This window comes from Alligator sinensis, unplaced genomic scaffold (genome assembly GCF_000455745.1).
Source record: "Alligator sinensis unplaced genomic scaffold, ASM45574v1 scaffold842_1, whole genome shotgun sequence".
Classification (NCBI taxonomy): domain Eukaryota; kingdom Metazoa; phylum Chordata; order Crocodylia; family Alligatoridae; genus Alligator; species Alligator sinensis.
The window spans coordinates 217,276-222,858 of NW_005842295.1; the positions used below are offsets into that span (position 1 = coordinate 217,276).

Consider the following 5,583-nt stretch of genomic DNA (forward strand, 5'->3'; position numbering starts at 1 on the left):
CTGCTGCCCCTGCTATTGTATGTTCTGGGCTGGATCTGGTCTGCAAGAAGCCCTACAGTTTGGGTCTGGCCTAGTTCATGAGGTGAGTTTTAGACCCCTTCTTTACTTAATGGATAAATACATAGATAAATAAATGACTACAGTAGTATGCAAATGAATAACAGATGAATAGCTGACGACAATAATAACTGAAAGTATAACACAAAAAAAGAATGAGAGAAGGGCTCAAACCAAGGGTTTCCCTATGGTGCTTTCCCTGCAGTGACTATCAGTCTTGTAGATGTATCTTCAACTGCTTCACCCTGGCTAGTTCAGGAGCTGCTGGCTGTGGACCTCTGACAGAATAGAGCACTGTATGGGTAAGTGCCTGAGTGCTTACCCACTTCTCAGTCAGGTTTTGGAACTTACACTCCATTCAGAGCTAGCTCAGGTGGCCACAACATACTGCATGGTGGTGGGTAAGACCTTGTATCTCCATATGTGTTTGAACTCAGAAAGAATCTGCCCCCAACCCAGCTGCAATTACAGTGGAGTCTGGAACTCCTGGAATAATACAGAGAGAGTCTCAGTTAGGGTCTGTGCAGCACTGTGCACACCAGGGACCCTTTTCTTTGTCAAGGTATGTGCAACCGTCAAATGATGGAACTAACCTATTGCCTGACATTTGACTCTACATTCTCAGGCCTAATAAATTATTACAATAATCCCCCTGTGTTGTTACAGGGCTCTGCACTGACAGGATTAATAGATTGTTAGGGGCTGGAAAGGAACTTGCAGATAATCGGGTCCAGGCCCCCTGCTCTAGGCAGGAAGACAACTGGGGTTAGATGACCCCAGTGAGGTGACTGTCTTGTCTCCTCTTAAAAACCTCCAGGGTAGGTGACTGCATCACCTCCTGATGGAGTTTATTCCACAGTCTGGACACCCTGACTGTGAAGGAGTTTTTCCTGGTATTAAGCCTGAAGCAGCCTTCCAGGAGTTTGTATCCACTGGTCCTGGTCTTCCCCGGGGGTGCCCTAGTGAACAGCTGTTCACCAAGCTCCTGATGCACTCCTCTGATATAGCAGTAAGCCGGTATCAAGTCCCCTCTCAATCTTCTCTTCTTTAGGCAAAAGAGGCCCAAGTCCCTCAGCCTTTACTCGTATGGCTTGCCTTGCAAGTCCCTGATCATACGGGTGGCTCTTTTCTGGTTCCTCTCAAGTTTTTCCATGTCCTTATTGAAGTGCAGTGCCCAAAACTGGACGCAGTACTCCAGCTGCAGGCTTACTACTACTGAGTACAGCGGGAGTATCACTTCCTTAGTTTTACTTGAGATGCATCGGTTGGAACATGGGAACAGCATAGAGGTGACAGAGTTTGTACTGCTTGGCTTATCGCACACCAGAGAGGTCCAGCTCTCCCTCTTTATCTTTTTCTTTATTTTCTATGTTGTTATTCTGCCTGGGAATGTCTTTATCATCCTCACCATCCAGTGTGACCCCTCTGGGCTCCTCCATGTATTTCTTTCTGGCTAGTCTGGCCTTTCTGGACATTTGCTACTGCTTTATCACCCCTCCAAAGATGCTGGTCCACTTCATCTCTCACCACAAGGTCATCTCCTACAGAGGGTGCAGGGCCCAGCTTTTCTTCCTCCACTTTCTAGGGGGGGTCTGAGATCAACCTATTCATGGGCATGATCTTTGACAGATACTTGGCCATTTGCAAGCCCCTGCACTACAGCAGTATGGTGAACAGGGGTGTGGCAGTGCACTGTGTGTGCCTGCCACTTTAAGGGCCTGGAGCTGGCAGCCTCCAGGTGCCTGATGAAGGCAGCCATTTTGAGACATGGGCTGCCTATATAAACAGGGCAGTTTGGCTGCAGGAGGGAAGGCAGCAACATTGCCTGGCTGTTGGGCTGCTGTGAATGACCTGGAGGTAAGGGGGTGCTGTAAGGGGATGGTTAGGAGGCTCCTGGTCCTGGGCATGACCTGAAACTGCACCCTGCTGGGAGTGGGTGGTCTGGTGGGGCTCTCAGTGGTGCGGGAGCCCCAGGAAATGCCAGGCCAGTTATCACCCTGGTGAAAGGCGGGTTGGGGCTCCTTACCCCCTAGCCCCCACCACCACTGGGTGGGTTACCCTTGAGTTTGTTGGAGGGCCTAGAGGGCTAGTGTTGTGAGGGGCCCATAGAGGGCGGACCCCGAGAGTGGGAGTGATGTGGGCGTGGTGCTGCGGTTGCCCCCGAGAGGATGGGGAGTAGTGGCATGGTGAGGCCCAGTGACAGAGTGAGCGGCTAGAGAGACCCAGCCTGAAGGGGAGAGTACTCTTGACTGGCCCAAGCTGGGGCCAGGACTACGGTAGTCAGAAGGGCCGGGGACCCACCGCGAGGGACGCCCAATAGCTGGGGGCCTGGTGGGCCAGGGCAAGAGGCCGAAGGTTCTGGGGGGACCACACCTGAGAGGGGAACATGGCTTTGGGGGGGCTAGGTAGCCCGGATGACGGCGGGGTGGCCGCCTGAGAGGAGAGGATCATAGAGGAGTCCTGTACGGATGATTCTGGGGCCCAGTGTGGGGCCGGTGATTATAGTAACACCATGATGCCATCTGTGAGGCTTGGGCTGCAGTATTAGGGGAGGTTGGAGCTGCAGAGTGCCTCCTGGCATCGGGGCATTACAATGGCCAGCCTCCCACTTAATTAACATCTTAATTGAACTTATTATCATCAAAGGCATGGCGGGCGAGATAGGTGGGCGGTTGCCCAGAGACAGGTGGGTGGGCTGTGGAGAACAGCCCCGAGGTGGCCCCTTGTCACAAGGGGGTTGATGATTGCTGGGCCCTGGTGGGAGCTTCATGGGCAGGAGGTTTCATTCACTCCATCTAAGTCATTCTTATTGTCCATCTTCCCTTTTGTGGCCCCAGTCCACTGGACAACTTCTTCTATGACATCGCTCAGTTGGTTAAACTGGCCTGTACCAACACCTACCAGAGAGTTTGTGATGTTTGTCAACAGTGGAGTCACCAAACTGGTGTGTTTCCTGCTTCTGATCTCCTATGGGGCCCTGTTGGTCTAGTTGAGGGGAGGTTCCTCCTATGGAAAGAGCAAAGTGGCCTCCACTTGTGTCACCCATATTATCATTGTCTTTGTCATGTTTGGCCCAGTCATCTACATCTACTGCCAGGCCTTCTGTAGCTTCTGCATGGACAAGGTGGTGGCCATGATCCACACTGTGGTCTTTCCCCTTGTGAATCCTATGATCTACACATTAAGGAACAGGGAGATCCTCAGTGCCATGAAGAGGCTGTTGGGTAATTGGGCTCTGGAGAAGGAAAAAAGTGTCAGAATGTGATGTGTTAGGAATGGAATATTGTTGAAGTCTGGGGAAAAGCTGAGGTTGAACTTACTCCAGAGTTGCCTTCTAGTCATGGTGTAAAGTCTATGAAGTAACTATGGAGTACTGCTGAAGTATGTATGGAGTAATGATGTTGTGATTTGATGATTTCTGGGGACTAACTTGGTAATATCTGTAGTATAATTTTGCTGTGATTCGTATCTTTGTATATAATTATTTTGCATAACTTATTGACACAATTTTTGTGTCCTTGGAGTACCTCTGTAATATATAATGTGTGTGTCTGTACAGTATTTTATGAGGAACCTAACAATAACTTTGGTATCTACTGAGTAGAGCTATATACTAACTCTGTATAAGCCATGCAGTAACTTACTTTATAGTATGGGGCAGGGGGAAGGAAGGGAGAGGGTGTAAATAGTTGTAATAGCTGTAAACATGTGGGTTAAAATCATATTTTACCTAAAGGCTTCCAAGTGCCACTTACATGTCTAAAAGTAGTTGTGTATGGGACACTTTTGCAGCTTACTTAGATCACGTTCCCAGCTGTACACTGTCTATTCCATTACCAAAAATCATGTTAGTCACAAGAAAAGGCCAGCTTACAACTGATTGATGATATTGAGTCTGTGGGGTACCACTCATTCCTCTGGTTCTTTCCTGCCACGATTTTGATCTTATTAAGGAAGGAAAGAGGTGGAATGTTAGTAGGTACCCACAGAGTAATAATGCTTGACATGTCACGTGATTCCAGGTGCTTTATTCTTTCGTCTTTCTTTTACAGCGGTCCGGAGCACAGGCAGCAGCCTGTCCCACTTGCCTCCTCAATCACCCTTGTATTCCAGAGAGGATCGCCGGCTTCGCGGTTCTAAGGGTAAGTACTGGCTGGAGTCCTGCGCTGCCTATTGCCTTCTTAGCAGCTTGCGTGAGTGGTGCCTTTTATCTGCCAATTACAGCGAAGGAGCAGTCCCCTTTCTGCGGGTAATGGAACCTTTAAAGTCCTGACTGAGCTCCCCTGGGTGCGAGCCACTCCTGCCTGGGCTTGGCTTATTGCCTTATTAGCAGCAGAGGTTCACCGTGTCTCTCTCTGCCTCCCTGTGGTTTGTGCCAGGTCGTCTCCGGGAGCTCCCTTGCTTCCCGCGCCGGCATGGAGGGTCCTGGCTGTCTACCCCTTTGCTCTGGGGTCATTGCCTGTTTCCCTTTCGGGTCCCAACTGGGAATCAAGACTTTATTGTGGGACGCCTTGCCCCTTCACTGCCCAGACCTGTGACTTCTTCCCTCTTCTAACTCACCACGGCAGCTCGAGTTCTGTTGCAGGTATCGAGCATCTTTACTGATCTGGCAGCCATACAGTCCCTTCCCTGCATCTCTCTGGGTCTCGGCTCTGCGTTTTAGGGGCCATCTCTTTCTGGGGTTTTGGGCAATGTGTCTGTGTCTGTGTCTTGTCCTCTGTATATTCCCAGAAGCCAGGTCCCATTGGCTTACTGGTGGCACGGGGAATCTCTTCCCCCCGCCCCTGCCTGGGCATCATGACTGCCAGCTGTGGGTATTTTCTCCAAGTAACAGGGCTCTGGCTAGGAACCCTGTTACAATTGACATTGAAGAAAAAGGGTTTGTTCAATGACCTGACAGTTGCATCACTCATTTAGGATGGGGGAGAAATTAGTTTCATTCTCTTCCTAAGAGGATTTGAACTTATCACTCCCACAGTCCAACTTCCCGTCTCATTATTCCTGGGCTCAGACAGCTGGGGATTGAGGGGAAAAAAGCTGATGGTTTCCTTTATTACCTCATAGGCTCTACCTCACCCCCCCATTTTAAGCAGCACTATCAGGACAGGGCTGGGTATGCCCTCAGTAGGACCTGGGGTGTCTCCCAGTTGTTAGGGGGTGAGAAGGGGAGTGCTTAGCTCCCTAGGAACAGCAGAAGAAAGGTCCAGGGGGAGCAGAAAGGCTGACTGAGGTAGGTTCTCCCTCTTCTCAGCTTTCTGCCCCAGCAGTAGTAACTAGGATTTCTCCAGAATGGGATGTGAGGGATGGATGGGTGGGATTAGTGCAGCCAAAGTACATGGCCTGTTTCATGGAGAGAGATACACATGTGCTAGGTGAACATTGGTATGTGGTAACGGGGGGCCTTTTCGGGGCTGATCTACCAATGCCCCGCCCACCTGTTCTGGGCCAATCGCCCACCTTCTCTCCTGCCATGCCTTGATGATATCTAATTAAGTTGTTAATTAGGCAGGAGGCTGCCCACTTTTT

The 5,583-nt window shown here is 50.2% G+C and overlaps 1 pseudogene; it reads left to right on the forward strand.

Annotated features, from left to right (window-relative positions):
* The first annotated feature begins 1,313 nt into the window (after positions 1-1,313).
* Positions 1,314-3,322, forward strand: LOC102383956 (annotated as a pseudogene).
* The last annotated feature ends 2,261 nt before the right edge of the window (positions 3,323-5,583 follow it).